The sequence below is a fragment of the Mustela nivalis genome (genome assembly GCF_964662115.1).
Source record: "Mustela nivalis genome assembly, chromosome: 2".
NCBI lineage: Eukaryota > Metazoa > Chordata > Mammalia > Carnivora > Mustelidae > Mustela > Mustela nivalis.
In genome coordinates this window covers 121,472,475-121,493,172 of record NC_139021.1, presented here as the reverse complement: position 1 = coordinate 121,493,172, position 20,698 = coordinate 121,472,475, and the positions used below count along the sequence as shown (strand labels likewise).

At 38.2% G+C, this 20,698-nt stretch overlaps 1 protein-coding gene and 1 long non-coding RNA gene across 4 annotated transcripts in view; one reads left to right on the top strand and one right to left on the bottom strand.

The window, feature by feature from the left end:
* BICC1 (BicC family RNA binding protein 1) overlaps nt 1-20,698 on the bottom strand; it is a 260,873-nt gene that overhangs the window by 63,188 nt on the left and 176,987 nt on the right. The gene's annotated exons all lie outside the window — the stretch shown is intronic.
* Nucleotides 5,529-9,781, top strand: LOC309858795. Its single transcript, XR_014308331.1, has 2 exons — nt 5,529-5,868; nt 9,387-9,781. It is a non-coding gene; the product is annotated as an uncharacterized lncRNA (long non-coding RNA).

Sequence of the window (20,698 nt, the reverse complement as noted above, 5' to 3'; positions counted from 1 at the left end):
ATGGCTTTGCTGCTAAATACCATACTCATGGTAGCAATATAATTCCCTCTACCAGGATCCACCACAAATACCATTTTTATTCAGTAGAATAAACAGAACTATCAGTTTTGGTAGAGGAGGTGAGCATTAGAAATCATCTAGCAACCATACAGCTCTGTGGTGATAGCTCCTATCGGTGAGTTCATGTGCACATATTCAACACACATTTGGGAACCACAGATTTAATAAGAACAGGTTACACTCTATAGGTGTTTTTGTGAAATGGTTGTATGAAATACACAATTTTTTTCCCAGATTAAAAAAAAAATTTTTTTGCATGATTGCTCTGATCCTAGGTGTAGCTCCCAAAGGCCTAATAATCTATAGAATGACTAAAAAACTAAATACATGCTTTTTTTAAGACAGTAGAGAAAACATACTGCAAGTGCATGTCAGTACATTTTGTGTTTTTTGCAATAACTTTAGAAACCAAGCACCATTTCTAATGTTTGCTATATGTAGTTTCTGAGCTAAGAGGGCAGCTTCTCAGTGCTGCCAACCTCCAAGAACTTCAGACATTTCGTTATGATAAGTAAAAGAGAAGCCTTTGATGTGAAGGCCAATTACACACACCTGATCTGAACTGGAGGTTTCAGGCTTAAGAAGACAGTCATTACAGTTATCAATGAAAACACTGAGATCTATAAACATCTCTTGTTCTAACAAACTTTAGCAACGTAAACATACAAATAATCACTGATAGAAATCCTGTCTTGGTCCCAGTCTTCCCACATCCTTTACTCTTTATTTTTTTATTTTTTTAAAGATTTTATTTATTTATTTGACAGATGGAGATCACAGGTAGGCAGAGAGGCAGGCAGAGAGAGAGGAGGAAGCAGGCTCCCCACTGAGCAGAGAGCCCGATGCGGGGCTCGATCCCAGGACCCTGGAATCATGACACGAGCTGAAGGCAGAGGCTTTACCCCACTGAGCTACCCAGGCGCCCCTGTCCTTTATTCTTAACTCGGAATACCTGGAGTGACTGATGTGGATGAAGTCCTAGCCCTACTGACCGGGCTAGAGGTTATACAGGTACCGGCAGTTAAGAAAAGGCCTGTGCTCTTCTTACTTCTCATTACAGACAAGATCCCTTGAAGCAACAGAAACACGAGTCAGAGACCCTGAATGTAAACATCCTCCATAACACCCATTTAGTGATCACAAGCTACTCTTTGGCATAGACTCTCTCATACTTACTTTTGCCTCTTTAATGCCTAACATGATGCTCAGACAAGGCACTTGACTATTTGTTGTACTTTTGACCTCTCACATCTCACATCTCAGTTTTCCAGGAGAAACAGCAATATAATATAATAGCTGGACAGATGAACTGGTAGTACACTTACCAGTAACATCACATACTCTTCCTATAGCAATTGTGCTAGGATTTCAAAGTACTTATTGAAATCTACATTTCTCCATGATGAAATGTCCACTTACTCATGAACAAATATAAATCCACAAGACATACATGTAGTAGTAACATCCAACAAGGAGGCTGATTTTGTGCCATTGCCACAGAATTGAGCTTCTTATTTTATAGGTAACTCCTTATATTTTCTAAAGCAATATATCTAATGACACATATAAATTATGTTCAGCATTGTGTATTTCCATGACATAGTTATTTCTATGCATACTAAAAGAGTTTTCTTATAAAAGCAATTAAAAATTAAAGTAGCAAAAAAATAAGTTAGAAATTTAATGTGAGTACCTATGAAAATTCTTTACAAATATAAGCATTCCTCACTATCAAAGTCTACGATGTTGCTGAAATCCAACTGCAAAGGGTATCTTGTTATCTGAATCTATTAGGTTCCTGAGTTCCAGACACTGTAAGTTTTGACAGCACGGTTTACATAACACAGTACAAAGGTTAGAAAGTTATTTTTCTTTTGTTTGTGAGATGGACCCATTTTAAAGGCACCTCAAGGGGCGCCTGGGTGGCTCAGTGGGTTAAAGCCTCTGCCTTTGGCTCAGGGCATGATCCCAAGGTCCTGGGATTGAGCCCTGCATCGGGCTCTCTGCTCAGCGGGGAGCCTGCTTCCTCCTCTCTCTCAGTCTGCCTCTCTGCCTACCTGTGATCTCCGTCTGTCAAATAAATAAATAAAATCTTTAAAAAAAAAAAAAGATACCTCAATGTTGTTAAAATGCTAAATTGGAAATAACTGTTCAAATATAATTTTACATATAAAATGGTCCTCACAAAGGAATTAACTGCTAACTTAATATGCCATGACAGTTACTATGGAGAACATTCCGGCCAAAAAAAGGCTAATAAATGGTAAAGAATCCTGAATACCAAGAACCTCTGTGCAAAGGGGTGTGATCACATGGAAAACCTCTGGGGTGGGACCAGAACAAGAGGAAGCAAGCAAGCAGGTCCCCTGGGTCTCCTGCCAGAAAGGGAATGAGAGTTGAACTGAGTAAACTGTCCTAAATGTAGGAACAGTTTAAAATCAACAAAACATTAACGGAAAGCCCGTGGGAGGCAAAGGCCAGTGGCTCTAAATATTACCATGCCCCCCACATCCACCCACACACACAGAATCACAAAAAGAGAATTTAATTCCACACAGGAATGCTTGTGGTTTCTCATATAAGTGGCAATCCACTCTACTTAGAAAAAGCAAAAAGCAAAAAGCAGCCTTTCCAGCTGGTCTTAAAGGAAGAAAAGCTCTTAGTTTCTAAGATATGAAAGGGAATAGAAAAAAAGGTCTCCATCCTGATGATGTTGGAATAGGTCACATAAGAAAAAAAGGAACATCTTTCAAAGGAAAACATGCAAAACTTCAAGACTCAAGTGAAAATGGAACAGGCAGAAGCGTGACGTTCAAAGGGTAGGAAGAGGCAAAGGTACAGAGAAATGTGAGAGGAACAATCTGAAGGAAAATGAAAAAGCAAAGAAAGGCAAAAGCAGACACAGAGGACTCGTGTGCACCAAAAGGCAATGTGAAATTATCTCACGGTGAAAACAGCAGAGCTGAGGGGTGACTAATCACCAAGTAGTGGAAAATATCCACAAGAAGCATCTCTGGGGTGGCTCAAGAAAGCAGGTGCGGCCAGTGTAGAAAAGCTTCCACTGTTCACTGTAGAATCTAACCTAGACTCAGCCACCTCTGGAAAGATTTTCCCAAAGGCCAATTTAAATCACCTTCCAGAATGTCACATATTACACCAAAAAGGAAAAAAACCAAAAAAACAAAAAAACAAAAAAAAAAAAAACAGAAGAAAGAAAAAGAAAAAAGAAAGAAAGAAAAAAAAACCCACAAGTATATATATGAAATTCAGGAATGTAATTTTTAAAAATGCCTTTTCAAACCTGAGGTGTTTCTTCATTTGTCCATTTAAAATTTTGGGGTTTCCACAAACTTTTAGCAATTTTTCCTCAAGACCTCAGACGGAAAATCCCTAACATAGAGAAAGTGGTACAGAGTTGCCTGACCCTAAGAAATAATTAACCAAATGTACTGTAATGTGAAAACCAACCAAATGTAAACCAAAATCACATGAAGAGCGTCTCAGCGGTCCACCAAGGAACAAGCTCTTTTCAGCTTTTAAATTTAACAGCCCCAATGACTTTGGGACCCTGGTGTGTGGAAACTGTAAGGCTGAGTACAATTTGAAGACAAAGGTTCCAACTTTCTCCAAGATGAACAAAAGCAAAACATTAGAATTGGAGAAGAAAGCAGGGTAGACACAAAAATGTGTGCCCTGGCAGTTGGGGGGCAGGGGGAAGAAAAAGGAATCAAACCAAAGTTCATAAGGCTAAAATGAGGGTGTCTATTACTCCCTGCATTTGTACTTGGTTTAAATAAAATAGTCATCAAACGCAGAACAACTCCTCCATGAAAACAAAACAAAGAAAAATCCTGTGATCTGGACACAGTTGCTTTTCAAAATTTTCAGAGTCAGGGTTCCACTCACTAACCGTTTCGGTTTACCAAGGCACTTTAAGAGAAAGCAGATGTAACCGAAAATACAATGACTGCAATACATACTGTAATTCGTCTGGTATTGCTAGCAATAAACCTCAGGTCTGTAGGGGACCCACGTGCAATTTTGATCTGCTGAAAAAGAAACATTTTCAAGTTTGGAGTCCTTTTCCTGGCTGCCTCTTTTTTTTTTTTTTTTCTCCAAGTATTTGGAAGGTAAACAGTTTCAGCTTGGAAATCAGAGCTCAAGTAGAGTGTGGAGTTTGTACACGCGTGCGTGTACACACACATACACTCCGAAGTCTGTCCCTAAAGTCGGTACAATAAGGCCTCTACGGGAAGAAAACTGCCCCAGCACGCACGCATGAGGCACCCCTCGGCTCCCCAGGGGGACCACCCCCTCCAGACACAGATGAGACATTCCTCTGCTCCCTACAGTGTGGGACAGCAACTGACTAGCAGTGGTGGCCAAACTTTGGCAAGCTATGAAGAAATCAGAATGGAAGTGCAAGAGACTTTGGACCTCTCCCCAAGAGGAAATGCCCACTTTAAAACAGCTGCAGGCTTTTTTTTTCCCCCCCTCCACCAACAACTTGAGACCAAAGGTGCTTTAAATCCTCTGTAACCAGTTTTTGCAGACCTTCACATTTTTGGCTTCAGGATTATCCAGTTTGTTGATGGAGTTTTCTAGATTTATTTACTCTTTCAAGTACTATTCACCGGAACAAAAAAGTTACTTTCTACTTGGAATAAAAGAAAATAAGCTCTTCAGCTCAAAGGTACTCACCGTGAATGCCCAACAGACCACTTTTCAGGGGGGTGGGGGTGGGAGTGGGGGACAAGGGCAGAAAGCAGCCACGTTGTAGGGAGCTCTGTTACAGCTGCAGGGGTACACTCTGCTCCATCTGGCAATCAGGCAAAACCAACCCAAACCCAAAACCTCTTAGTGTGGCCAGTACACTGTGATTTTCATAGTGCTGTGGTTGGGGCATTATTGTTGAATCTAGGCTTCTTATACACCTGATATGCCAATTAAAAACACCATTGTTTTTTTAAACTGCTGAGCAGTCAGAGAGAAACCGGACTAAAGTCAAGTCCTATCCAAACTGAATGCACAGAGATACCATCTATGACCTGCCCTGTCAATGTTAAGATGGGAAAGAGAAGGAAAGAAGGAAAAGAGATGGAAAAGAAAAAACGAGGAGAGAACAGAATAGAAAATGGAATGAAAAGAACTGACCAGGACAGAAAAGGAAAGAAATGTCTTTGCTTACCATATACTAAGATATAGTACAAAGTCTACGGCACAAAAAGAACAGATATTCCACGAAAATATGAGGGAGGGTAGAGAAGTGAGTGATGTTTACTGCGCAAACATCATCTAGAAACTGGTGCTGAGAACACTTCCTCCTTTTACATAAATAAAACTGGATCCCCAACTCCCATCATTTACAAACCACACTGCAGATAGAGCAAAGATCAACTCGTGAAGAGTAAAGCAAATAGAAACGACAACAAAGAAAGCCATTAGGCTGGTAGGAGACCACCAGAGGCAGTCTCAATTTCCATCAGGAGAGGAAGGAGTGATGAGGCACCAAGCAGCCCTTCACCCTCCGCACGGCTTCAAGGGGCAGCTCAAGTGGCAGCTCCTACGACCACATACTACCAGCGTAAAGAAAACGAGAACATTAAAGAGAGAATGCAAGCACCTGGGGGGTTGGCCACCCACACCTCTCAGCAGTGGAACCAGCTATGGGCTGCTGAGCTCCAGATTTCTTGTGATGTGATAAAAAAGTAACCTCTGCATTTGGAAACTCCTGCAGCCTGAGCTTTCTGTCCTTTGCAACCATGAGTGGAAGGAAGTGAAGGATCAAGTAAATGCTGCATACTCACGGTAAATAAGACAATGCCTACTGCTATGTTTTCGGAAAGGTCTCCTAATATACAACAGAACAGATGTGCTCTTGATTATGGAATAATCAAAACTTATTCTATAGTCAACAGTGCCCATAAAATATTTAACAGAGGATCTGACTGTGCAAGGAAGGGACACGAGAGAGAGGGGTCTAGCAGCCAAATAGGATACGGGGAGTTAGAGGCAACCTGTTTCTTCATCACCCCTTGCCAATGCCTGATTCAACAGCTGCTAACCCCAGGTATGATGGCATTCCGGGTGGGATCAGGTCTGGAAGGACAGGAGGACAGCTGAGGAGGGTCTAGATCTCCGACTTGAGTGACAGAATCAGGCCACTGAGATATTCAAGCTCTGCCCCTAAGCACATCTGATATCAGAAAACTACATATGGATACACTGCAAAAGCCAACAATACAATGCTGATAACAAAAACTTTGGTTTTTAGGTTTCACTCAACAACTCCACAATGGTCCAAATGCCACAGAGTGGGCCCACCCATGCCTCAGATAAGCTCTTTCAGACCCTTTTTGTGCAGCTGAAAAATGCCTTAGATTCAGAACTACAGACCAAATTGGTTTTTGTTTTTGCCATCTTCCCTTCTTGAAGAGGTAGAAAAAGAAAAAATATGCACACAACATTCAATTAATGTCTAAAAATAAGCAAAATTGAAAAAGTTCAATTACTCATGCTAAATTATGGTGAGGTATACTGCAGAGAAAGTTGTAACAGCAAAGGTGCTTGTTTCCATTTTAACACCTTTTTACTTGAAATAAATGCACCCTGTAGTCATGTTGCATGTATAGTCTTAATTCCCAAATGATCACCTAAAAATATTGAGCCTGTGGATTTTTGGTCCCAAACCTACATGTGAATGAATAAATGCTTCAGGTACTTTAAAAATAAAACTGAATCTCAGTTGCCTCTTAGAAACAAAATTCGAAATTATTCATGGTTCAAAAAGGGAAAATTAAAACACAAGAATATGCAGCCTGACTAGGAGTAAACCCTAGTTATATTTTGGGCTACATTATTTCCTGGTCCTTGAATTATTCTTCTACAACATTACTCATCTGCTTGCTCTAATAATGAAATATTTTGCATCTAAACTGGTAAGTACCGCATCCCATACACACAGAGAGAAAAAGACGAAATAGTTCCCACAAGGCATGTTACTTCCTAAATACAAATACACACCAGGTATTACTAATGGAAGACTTAGTCAAACTTTAAGGAAATCTATTGTTGACATAGTTTCTTTATATCTACATTTTTATTACAAATATTACAGTAACACCTTAAAGCTGACAGCACATTAGACTAACATCTGGCAAGATTACCATAGTGAAGACAGTAAGAAATGGTTGTGATCAATGTTTCAGTGACTGTTCCATTTATGTCAGAATCACTTTACTAATACAGAAATAAGGAGATTTCAGGTAAGTTACAGGAATGGTGATTAAAAAAATAATAATAACAGAGAAAATAACAACCTTAATCCTTGGGAACCTGTGGCCCTTCCTGGTTTTCCTGAGTTAAGAATGGTTTCTGGAAGACCACAGCCCTGTACACTCTCACTGCTGTTGATTTGGGTATGTGCGTTTTCTATTTCAAACCTCTTCAATCAGCCCTACAATGAACAGTTTACTCTCTAGGGCTGTATTTCTTTTTCATAAAATCTCAATATTTCTTTGGAGACAGCGAGAGAGAGAGAGTGGGGGGAAAAATGGAGAAGCAAAGAATTTTTCAAGGAGGAACACAAACATGAAACCGGAATTAACTGTGTTCAACATGTAAGACAATATTTGTGGCTTCAAAAGAGTAAAGACTGATTCCAATTAAAAAGCTGATGCCCTAGGGCACCTGGGTGGCTCAGTGGGTTAAGCACCACACTCCTGGTTTCTGCTCAGGTGGTGATCTCAAAGTCCTGGGATCGAACCCCAGGTCAGGCTCTGCACTCATTGGGGAGTCTAGCTGTGGATTTCCTCTCTCCCTCTGCCTCTGCCCTCCCCCTAACTCATGCTCTCAGTCTCTCTCTAAAATAAATAAATAAATAAATATTTTTTAAAAATTTAAAAGCCTGATGCCCTTTGGATTTCGAGAACTTAGGTCTTAACAAAACTTCACTTGCAAGTAGTAACAGTTGGATGGGAATGGTAGTTATGACCTAGCAGTTGAGCTTCAAATATCTTCTACTCAATCCGGTTTATGGACAGAAGCATAATATCCAGCATGTAGAATTTTTTTACCTATTGTATTTTTATTGGTTCTAAGATGTACATTTCAACACCAATGAAGGAGTGATGCATCCTAAAACTGACAGCTGTGATAGCTCTTGGTCCCATGGCAATCCTGACAGCTGCATTGTCTGTGCCTACAAAAACTAGAACACGAAGGTCCGTATTTTCACATTTCTTGGGTCAAAACATATTTAAAAGAGCTCCTATAAGTTTAAAATAACTCCAAATGATAATAAAGCACTTTGTCATAATTTAAATGTCAGGGTTTTTCTTTTTCCTTAGTGCTATATGTTTTTAACATTCAACAGCACTGCAGATTAAGTGAAAATAGGGCATAAATATAATCCAGATACCTAACACTTGTCCATGACTGGTGTTTCAAGTCGCCTAAGTATAAAGCTTTCCCACTAGTCATCATGGCCCCACACCACAGAATCCCAAATACACTTACTAGGCTTTTCTCTCAGAAGCTACTATTCCTGCTGTCCTGCTGTTTAAAAGAAATTCTTTGTGATGCCCTAAATATCTGTTCCATCTACCTGCATTCAGTATTTTCTCATGTTCTCCTTGCTAGGACCCACTACCCTAACACTGTTCTAGATTTTGAACATTTATTTATCTTCAAAGTCTGTATCAAATACCAACTTACATAAACAACTGTTTCTAATCTTCACACCTGATTTTGTCCAAACCCCCCACCCTGTGAAACACTCTGAATACTGTCTATATAATCCATACATGAGAATTATAAACTGAAGGCCTAATGTTGGAATTTAGCTGGTGAACACAGGTTTTGTTGGTCCATGTCATGCTTTATTTCTAACTTGAGCAACATTTTTTAAAAAATTCATGAAAATCCGAACTTTCAAGTTACTGGGTGCCCGGCTCTTTAGACATTTGAGTCTGCAGTTGTTGCCTTATCCAACTAAGGGTGTGGAGATCTCTTAATGGTAGAGAGTCTATCTTATGTATTATTCCAGACCCACAGTTCCTATTTTATGAACAGAAGTTGAGATGCATATTTGCTTTACAAATAACATTAGGGCTTTGGGGGATGCTCTATAAAACTCATATTTAGCAAAGAAGTCTTAAATTACACTGAATTAAGTGTGTAAGTTATTTTGTGTAATGAAAAACATGAATTTTTGTCTACTTTATTATGCTGATTGTTTTGTATTTGCTCATTTCTTTTGCTGTACATTTAGATTCAAGAGAGGAGACAAACTATCAATGAAGGTTTTTCTTTTTTTATTTCAATAGAAATAACACGACTACTGTTTGCAGAAACAAGAGTACATGTCACAGATAGTTTTAGAATTTTGACCACCAGTGGAATTAATGCTTAATTCAAAATGGAATTTAACAGAAAACCATGAGGAAGATGACCTTAAGAAGCATTCTGTCCTATTCTAAGTTTAGGTCAATTAAACAAACCAGCATTGCGCACCTACTGCCTACCTGCACACTGTGGACTTGGGACATGAAAAGGGAAAAAATCAAGAACAATCATGGCCTCCACCCTTGGAATTTAGCATAATTCTTCCAAAGAAAGCATACAAAATACATTAAGCAGGTATAAATCCATGTGATCAAGTGTTTAAAAATTCTTTTTCCGGAAGCTCTTCTTAAGTAAACAGCCCTGAATATTAAGTAGCCATGTGGGCCAAACTATTATTTAGTGGGATCTTCCTAGTCTAATTCAAAGAGCTATAAAGCTTTTTCCGGGAGTTTAAGAATAAGGGAGGAACTGGTAGGAACTAGAATCATGTAGGTCAGTGGTTCTCTAAGAGCGGTTCCCAGGCCAGCAGCAAAGCTGACCTCAAAACTTCTTGTTAGAAGGGAAAATTCCCAAGCCTCACCCAGATGCACTGAATCAGAAACTCAGAGTGTGGGGCTGCAATTTGTGTTTTAAGAAGCCGTCCAGGTGATTCTAATGTACACTCAAATTTGAGAAGCACTGGTAGAGAAAAACCCTGACATACTGCTGAAAATATAAGAATTTTTATAAGGCCATTCAGCCAAAAAGAGACATAGGTTTCCTGTTGCTCAATTTAATATTCTTCTACCATAGCAGAACATAATATATATTATTTGCCACTCTATATCAAAGTGGAATTTTGAGCCATGTGAGAAAGCTCAGAGAAAGTATTGGCTTGAACTATTTTCATTCTCCCTTTGCTTTTCTTTTTCTTTTTTTTTTAAGATTTTGTTTATTTATGTGACAGAGAAGGAACAGAAGCAGGGGGATTGGGAGAGGGAAAAGCAAGCTTCCCACCAAGCAGGGAGCCCGATGAGGAGCTTGATCCCAGGACCCTGGGATCATGACCTGAGCTGAAGGCAGACGTTTAAGGATGGAGCCACCTAGGCACCCCTATTTTTCATTTTTTTTAAATAAAGATTAATTTTTGATTGTGTGTGCAACACACACACACACACACACACACACACACACAGGAGTTGGGGGAAGGGACAGAGGAAGAAGCAGGCTCCCGGCTGAGCAGGAAGCCTGGCCCTGGACTGAATCTCAGCACCCTAGGATCATGACCTGAGCCAAAGGCAGTCGCTTAACCAACGGAGTTGCCCAGGCATCCTCCCTTTGCTCCCTTAAAAAGTCTGAATCTCATTAGAGATGAAGATATTTAGGAAAATTAATCTATTCCTAAAGACAACACCAGTAGTGTGAATCCTTCTGTATATAAAATTGCACATACCAGGCATTACACCATATATGTTCATCTCTTTATTATCTGCCTGCTTCTCTAGGCTGTAAGCTCCAGGAGGACAGAAATTTTGTCTTCTTTGTTTACCTCATATCCTCAAATGCTTAGAACATTGTCTGGCACACAGGAGGCATTCAAAAGCCACTTAATTTGAGTTAATGAATAAATTAAATTTGACCTGTACTCTCACTTAAACTCTAGAATATCTTTTCTTCAACTATACCATAAGCTATTAGAGACTCAGGCTTAAAGAATTTTTAAAATCACATCACCCAGTATGGTGTGATGTACCTTTCCTGTCTAATAGTTGGCAGTGTTTGTGTGTATGCGTATAAAGCCAGATAGTAAATATCTTCGGCTTTCCAGGACTCTATTTCCACTACTCAACTCTGCCTTTATACCATGAAAACAACCAGAGATAATATGTAAATGATGGACGGGGCTGTATTCCAATAAAATTTCATTTACATAAACAGGCAGTGGGCCAGACTGGACCTGTGAAATGCAGTTTGCTGATCCTGGTCAAAGCAACAGAAGTAATAACTGTTACTGGTTTTACATTTTTTAAAATCTAATTATGTTGACAGATACAAACAAAAGGCTATAAGCAACTTTCAAATATCTATTTTCAGAAAGAGCGTTTATGTTATTTAAAATTTATACCATATACCCTGAGAAAATGAAAAAAAGTTGTGAAGACTTACTTTTGACATCTATTATTCATTTGCTTACTTATTTTCTTTAAATTGGTCAATACAAAGTTCATTCCTGTATCTTTTCATTTATTTATTTTTTAAATAGAGATATAATCAAAGAAGACATTATGGAAAGGCTGCCTTCTTTATTTTACTGACCTATAGAATTCAAGGGCAATGAAGATAGTAGTAAAATGGTCATAGTTTATTAAATCCAAGTTTACTCTGGCACCCCAAGGCTAAAGCTAATCTTCTCCATAGCATAGAAAAGGGTTTTAATAACAAACAGATATATCACTTTATATTTTTCTTTTTAAAAAAGAATACTTCCTTTGTGATTATAGCCACAGGAAGACAGACCTGGGCCTCCATCCACACTGTGTGGTCCCATGAACCTCCACAGCTGACATGAGCAAGGATCAATCACGTGATTCTGTTGTTGGGGAGAATGTCCTTTGGAAATGGAGGGAAAGGAGAGAGCCAAGAGTGGAAAGTGACCCTCTCAAGCATTATTCCATTGCCAGAATCACAGCTATTGTTATTGGCATTCACTTCTCCAAGAGAGAATGAATTACTTCCCTGCTGTTGACATATCAACTGACTTTAAATTTTTTTAGTTTTATGAACTCAGAACAGATTTCGCCCTCTACCCCTTTTTTATTAAATGCAATCATTGAGGGTAATGGTAAATGTACACTGCACTAGAAAACAATGGCTTAATATATTCATGGCCCACTTTATAAAAGGAAAGGAATGCCTCTCTCCAACATGCTCCTACAAACTGATTCACACCAAGGAACAAAGAGAACCAGGCTGAGACAGAAACACAGCCACCACCAATGGGAAGCTGTCAAGTTTCTCCCATAGTTTCTTTGGCTGCAAAACCAGGAACTCATTTACTCATTCATTTTCCCCCTTCCCAGTAATCATACTTCTGCCAAATTCTAGTTAAGGGAGAGGTAGGTGTTTTTTTCTCCCTCTCCTCTTTGGCAACAGAAATATGCAGCATATCTCTGGAAATAACTGTTGCCCAAAAGATCTGAGCTGTTCACTTCTCAAACTGTTGACAGGCTCCATAAAATAATTTTTATAAAAACATTCATAACCTGTGAGACACCTCACAACTGCTAACATATTTTATTTCATAGTTTGAGTCTTTGCCCACTCTAAATCATAATATTTGATGTATTAGTTCAAATTTTATAGATATAAAAGCAAGAAAAATAAGTTGCAGTAGGAAATGTCCTCTCACAGATAAATAGATTAAATGTTGTCCATATCTTAACTGTTAGCAAACCTTCAGAGACACTGACCAAAGTGGAGACCAATTTGGATGGCTATGAAAATATGACATAGGAATTATCTCCAGTCTCTGTGGCTACAAAAAATAACATCAGTACATAATTCTTCCCATTTCTCCCTCTCTTGGGCCCCTCTCATATGCCTGTGGTAACACATCTGCTCCAAAATAGAAGTATGGGAAAATGCAAAAATCAGCCCTACTACACTAGAATGGAAGAAGTTAAAGGGGAAACAGGATGGCATAATGGCTCCTCCGAAGACATTCACATCCTTGACTTCCGAAGGTCTGGTGAATAGGTCAGGATACAGGGCAAAGGATATTTAAGGTTGCAGAAGGAATTAAGGTTGCTAGTCAGCTGACCTTAAAATATGGAAATTATCCTGAATTTTTCTTAAGTGGGCTCGCTCTACCACAGGGCTCCTTAAAAGCAGAAGAGGGAGGCAGAAGAGTACCATCAGAGAGAGAGATGACTTCAGAAAAGAAGGTTTTGAGAATGAAGAAATGGGGCCATTAGCCAAGGAATGTGGGTGGCGTGTGGGAGCTGGAAAAGGCAAGAAAATAAATCTCCCCTTGAGCCTCCTGAAGGAAACAGAGTCCTACCGATACCTTGATTTTAGCCCAGAGACCTGTGCTGGAATTCTGACCTACAAAACCGTAAGATAGTGAATCTGTACTGTTTTAAGCCAATAAAGTTATGGTAATTTGCTACAGCAACAACAGAAAACACAGCAGATATATTTTTTAAGATCTGTTAATTTGAGAGAGAGCACACACACACACACACACACACACACACACACACAGTGGGGATGGGGAGAGGGACAGAGAGAATCCTAAGAAGACTCCCAGCTGAGTGCAGAACCCAACATGGGGTTTGATCCCACATCCCCAAGATCATGACCTGAGCTGAAATCAAGAGTCAGACATTCAACCAACTGAGCCACCCAGACGCTCCATAGACATTTTTGATAATATTAATTCTCATATAATACTATGAAGCAGGTACTATTCATTATTCTCCTATTTCACAGATGAAGACACTGTAGTAATAGAAGTGAACAACTTGTCCAAGGTCACAGAGCTAATAGGTGGCAGAACCAGGAGTCAAACTCAGGTAGTCAGGCTCCAGTGTCCCTACCCTTAGTGGATACTTGTAACTACGAAAGATGCAATGCTGCAGGGAACACCTTAAGGACAACCATATCCTGTGGTTAAAATGTGAAGTTTTGTGATGGAGAGTCATTGAAAGATTAGAGATATCATGTGGTCAAAGGAGATGAAGTGGTTTATTTTAACATCTAATCAGTAATATAGATGTAGCAGAAGACTGTCAAAGAGAGGACAAGAGAAGAATCTAATTTAAGGCCTGAATGAAACTATAAAAATAGACCAAATTTAAAAAACCGTTGTAAGATCTTTCACGACTATTCAATCCTTCTAATTTCTTCCAGACCATCACTCCTATCCATTTGCTATAATTAACCTCTGTTCCACGGTTCCGTTTCTATAAAGTTAGCCCTATTCACCTTCAAGTGTTTTTAACTGCCCTTCCCCCAATGTCTTTCCCATGATTTCCTGCATCTACTCTTCTCCTTGAACAAGGGTCCAGAAGTAGATACTGTACTGAACACAGGGACAATCTGGATTTAACAAGGGGGGTTTATCAGCAAATGATTTCTTATTCAAGATAGGTATAAAGGTGTCAAACCAGAAAAAGTTCATCACAGAATTGAAGATTTTATGCTTTTCTCTCATGGCCAATTACATAAAGTAGAAAATTTAACAACAAACAAATACAAGAAAAATAATTCTGGATTTTAGAAAAAAAATCCCGTTAAAATTCAAGTGATACTGGTTAATGCATAGTAGCTTATTCCTTAGATGGCACCTCCTTCTTTATACCTCAGTACCAGTTTAGTCCTTTACATGACTTTAATTAAAAAGTATGTATTACAAGGGTTATTGAAATAAAACACTAAAACTTTTTTAAAAATTACATCTTTAACAAATGTATGGCTCTCTAAAGTGTTAGTTTGAAAATAAGAATTTTTCTTTGGCAGAAAAATTGGGGGGTGAGGGGATATGCCAAAATAATCAAGTTTACTTATTACACTACAAAATAAGCAATATTAAAACAGCACTCTTCAGCTGCGCTTAAGAAATTTAAATTTTTCTATCATAAAGCAATATATATTTTTTCCACTTGGCAACTGAATTACTTCCTTGCTTTTTGGTGAACAAAACGTCAATCCATTTAACAATACGATATATCATATCACCGTTCAACCTTTTAACTGTTCACTTACAATTGCAATTTGATTAAGCTCTTAAAAATGATTTTGAAATATTTGTCTATGTAACACCTTGAATAAACTAAATTCTTCTGCTTTAGTTTATTAGAGTAGCATTAAGGATGAAAGGCATTCTTGTGGCATGACTGTTTCACAGCAGAGATGATGATACTCAATACCTGCTCTGAGTTTTGTTGTCATGGGGACCATCCCGGAGAAACCATTTAAATGCCAGGATTTCAAACTCTCTACAACACTGCCTTCAAGTCTGGCTTCACTTATAACTTGGAAATCAAAACTGTAGTAACCATTTTTATTTTTTAAAAATGCATAACCCATCTGCCTAGAAAAAAAAAAAAGTATTGACTTCACTCTTTAAAAAGTCTTGAATTTCCTTTGCATGAAAAATTCTGAGGCTAGAGCATAGCAGCCTGGGGGGATTGTGCTGCCTAGCAGGTAGCCATGGAAACAGAAGCACACATCAGGAGCCTGCACTGAAGCTAGCATGTTAAGACCATAACTGAGAAATCTGGCATATGCTTTTTACAGCTGCTGTCTCCTTGTTTTATTTCTGTTGGTATTTTAAAAGAAACTCAGCTAACTTCATCTTCTCCTTTAAGCTTATCAGAAAATCACCATCAAAATAGAAAATTTGCCCAAATGATGAAAGCAAATGGTATCAGAAGTAAAAATTCAAGTGGGAAGAAGGGAAGATCTGGCTCCCAATTAGTTGAAAGCATATGCACACATTTTATCAGTTCCAGGTTCCCTGACTTAATAAAGTCTCACTTGTCCACAGAATGGTAATGGCCAGACTAGTACTGATGAAGACACCTGGAGATTGTATTTCCTTAAGAAATCATATATCACATTGGGGCGCCTGGGTGGCTCAGTGGGTTAAGCCACTGCCTTCGGCTCAGGTCATGATCTCAGGGTCCTGGGATCGAGTCCCGCATCAGGCTCTCTGCTCCACAGGGAGCCTGCTTCCTCCTCTCTCTCTCTGCCTACTTGTGATCTCTCTCTGTCAAATAAAAAAATAAAATCTTTAAAAAAAAAAAAAAAAGAAATCATATATCACAAAGTCCTCCTCCATCTGGTTCCAAGACACCTTATTTGAAGCCTGTCTCCAACTACACTACCATGAACTCTGCATTCTAGCCGCATTTGCCTACTTGTTATCCCATACATATGCTGTGTGTCCCTCTGAATTTCCCTCACCACACACACATGACCTGAATGCCCTTTGATCCGTCATCCTGCAAAGAAGCAAATGATCTATAACACCATAACCAATGCCCACCTAGCAAGAGTGCCTTCTAAACTGACATAACTACTTTATTTATATTGCTTACTGATGTTTACTGTATGCCTTCCAGAGGTCTACCTCATTTCTCCATATCACAGCCCATTTGAGGGGAGTGAGGGTTAAAGCTCTTGATCTAATAGCTATTTCTCCAGTAACTTGATTATAAAGATAGTAATAGAACGGATGGCAGAAAATTAGGAATAGCAATTTCAATCAATCAATATCTAATGATATTGAAGTATATACCTTTAAACAGATCAAACCAAAGTTGTACAAGACACACTATTATCAAAATAATTTTTTGGATGAAAATCATATATATAACCTCATGGTAGAGGTAACAAACTCTTAGGATACCACTGAGATACAACATTTCATTCACATGGACACTTACTGGTGTCAAGAAATCTTTAAAATACCCCATAAAGGCTACCACGTATAATTCACTCAAAAGAAAATTATTGAAGATTTTTTTCATAGGGTTTCCTACAGATGGCTTTCTGACAAAATATACACACACAAAATGAAATATGATGCTTGGCTACTAAGTAAAAACCACGTCTAGAAAAAAACAAAAGTCTTCAAAGTGACTGGCAGTTTTGGACATTAAGTTAGAAGCTTTATTTAAAGCCATAATAAAACTGAATATCCAAATTTTAATCATTCATCTTATAGCCAAAAATGTTACAGTTTTGTCATGTCCAAAAATTTACCTTTCATTTTTTTGGTATTCCAACTACTTACTAGACATCTCCACCAAATACTCAACTGCAACACATCCGAAGCTGAAGATTACCCATTCCATTCCCACACATACAAAATAAAAACAAAACTGCTCCTTTACTCATCTTTCCTATTTTAGTTAAAAATGCCAACAATTGTGGTCACTCAAACCAGACGCCTCTAGGTTAGTTTTGACTTATTTCCCAGCCTCAAGCCATAAATCCCAACGATTTCAGTTGGGAAACTCTATCATATAAAACAAACAGCATAGATTTAAATATAAAGGGCTTTTTATGAACTATAAAATCCTTGGACAAGATACATAATCTTAAGTTTCAGTTTCTTAGTTTGTAAATTGAGGATATAATAAGACTTCTCTCGGGGCACCTGGGTGGCTCAGTGGGTTAAAGCCTCTGCCTTCGGCTCAGGTCATGATCCCAGGGTCTTGGGATAGAGCCCCGCATCAGGCTCTGTGCTCAGCAGGGAGCCTGCTTCCCTTCCTCTCTCTCTGCCTACTTGTGATATCTGTCTGTCAAATATATAAATAAAATCTTTAAAAAAAAAAAAAGACTTCTCTCAATATGAATAAGAAATTTCTTTAAAATCAAATAAGTAGGTTTTGAGACATACCTTCATTATTCTACATTTTTCTCTTGGAATTCACGAAATGTCAGATTAAAGGTTATGAGAAATAACATTATTAGAGCAAAAATTATTTCATCTTCTTTAACCTTTTCCAAACTTACCTGACCTCAGTACAGCTTTTTAGGAATTTTTAAATTTTAATTCTAGTGTAGTTTACAGTGTTGTCTTAGTTTCAGCTATACAATGCAGTGATTCGGCAATTCCATACTTTACTCAGTGCTCCTCTTAAGTACATTCTGAATCCCCTTCACCTATTTCACCCATATCCCCAACCACCTTCCCTCTGGTAGCCTTCTGTTCTCTACAGTTTAGCAAGTTTTTCAGTTTGCCATTTTTTTTTTCCTTTGTTTGTTTGTTTTGTTCCTTAAATTCTGCATGAGTATGTATCTTTTTCTTTTTTCTTTCTTTATCTGAGTATGTGTCTCTTTTTGACTGACTTATTTCACCTGGCATTATATTCTCTAGATGCATCTAAGTTGTTGCAAATGGCAAGATTTCATTCTTTTTTATGACTGAAAAATATTATATATATATACACACACACATATACATACATAATATATATATTATATATATACACACACACATACATATATATAACATACATATATATATGATATCACATATTCTTTATCTATTCATCAAAACTAATATGAGATATTACCTCACACCTGCCAGAATGGTTTATCAAAAGCTCAAGAAACGAGCTTGTGAGGATGTGGAGAAAAAGGAACCCTTGTACACTGTTGGTGGGAATGCAAACTGGTGTGGCCACTGTGGGAAATAGTAGGAAAGTTCCTCAAAAAAGTAAAAGTAGAACTACCCTGTGATCCAATAATTGCACTACTGGGTATCTACCCAAAGAATACAAAAACACTAATTTGAAAGGCTATATGCACCCCTATATTTACTGCAGCATTATTTACAAAATTTACAACAGCCAAGATATGGAAACAGCCCAAGTGTCTGCTGATACAGTATTCCTTTTCTGTGAGTCTCCTAGCTCTATCAAATATATTTTTAAGGAATTTATTAATGTCTCTTCTAAAAAAAAAAAATCAGTTGCAGAATACTATTTAATGGGACTGTCATGAGGTTAAAGCTCATGATATATCATGTACATCCCACACATATTAATTAAAATCTTTCTCTTACAAATCCATTCTATTACCTAAATATCCCACTTCTGACCTATTTTGTTCCTAATACTGTCACCACAGTTCATGTCTCCTCTGGCTCAAAGTCAACACCTTCCAGTAACTCATCTACTCTCTTGCCTCTTCGGCTCATTCCTCACCCAGAAACTTTTCTGAGGGGTAAGTATGAGCACAGTCTTCCAGGTAAAGAACAAATTCCTTAGGATATACACCCCTCTCTATTTGGTCCCAAGGCCTTTCCCAGTGTCTTGACACACACTCTCCCATTTGAGGCCACTCCTGCACAGTTCTGGGGGTCCCGGAAGCTAATATCTCTGTTAATGAAATATGTGTGCTTTCAAGGCTCTGCCTTTTCCCATGCCACTTTCTTGGTCTGTAAAAGTCACCCCACACCATCCCTTTCTCCATCTGGCAAACAATTTGTCCTTCAAATCCAACCCAAATGTCACTTCTTCTATGAGGTCTTCCAATGAGTTAGTCACTCCTTTTGTGGACTCTCGTGGCCCTTTGTTCTCAACTCTGTCCTGGGGAGCTATTAAAACTCAGGAACAAAAGTGGAAAGATATAAATAGTGATCCAGAAATTATTAATTCCTAAGGAGCTTTTTTACCCAAATCTTACCCACTATCTGCTCTTCTTGATTACACACACACACACACACACACACACACACACACACGATCCAGGGAAAAACTGGGAACAAAAGCCTCAATGTAATCAAATAAATTCAGAAATCATCAGATTCATCCAAATGAATCAGACCTGATCTCATTTTGAAATACCTGATGGTGTCTTGACAACTTCTAAATGTCAAAGGAGTTTCGGGGAACAGCCAAAAAATTTTAAGACTCTCATAAGTTTCCAAAATATAATTTCTAAATTTTAACAGTGTTTTCTTTATACATGAGCAAAATTTTAGAATTCAATGGGGAAATAAACCTTCATTTCAAAAATTAACTTTGAAATTGGGAAATAAAAACATATGCTATTTCCAGGCACTGGTCATAATAATAATAGCTACCATTCGCTGGGGGCCTAGTGCCAGAAGTCCTCAGGGCACTCCCTTGCAGATTCCTGCATTTAAATCCTACAGCTACGCAATGAAGGAGGAGTCATTATTCCTATTTTACAGACTAGGAATTTGGTCAAAAAGGTCAAGTAAACTCAGCTAGACATGGTCTGGTAAGGACCCAAACCCAGATCTTCTGACTTCTATATGCTACAACAGAGTACCAAAAAGCTAGGCCAATTGCGTAACTTCTCTACAGAGCAAATAACCAAAGATTTGCTCTGACTGTGACCTTCAAAGTGGTAGCCTTCTTTAACCAGGAGGATTTAACAGGAACTATTCACCTCAGAATTATATATGAATCTCTTACAGTACTAAAAGAAATTATCGTTAAGTATTTTTATTTCCTCAGAAAAGGAGAAAGTATAAAATTACCTTAAAAGGATATATGTCTATTTTCTATTTATTTTGACAGAATTATAAACTCAATTTATGAAAGATTAGTTCTAAGGACACAGGAGTCTGTTAAGCTAAAATTTATCTATATTATCTCAGAAACAAACAATAGGGAGAAAATCCTGACTTCATTTAAGAACTGTTGGACAGCAATTGAATTTGTAAATAAAATACAGAAAATATTAAACCAAGGTTTTGTAAATCCAGGTCTGTTTTTTTTACCTATTCAATCATATCAGTGTTTCCCAATCTGCATGAACATAGTAA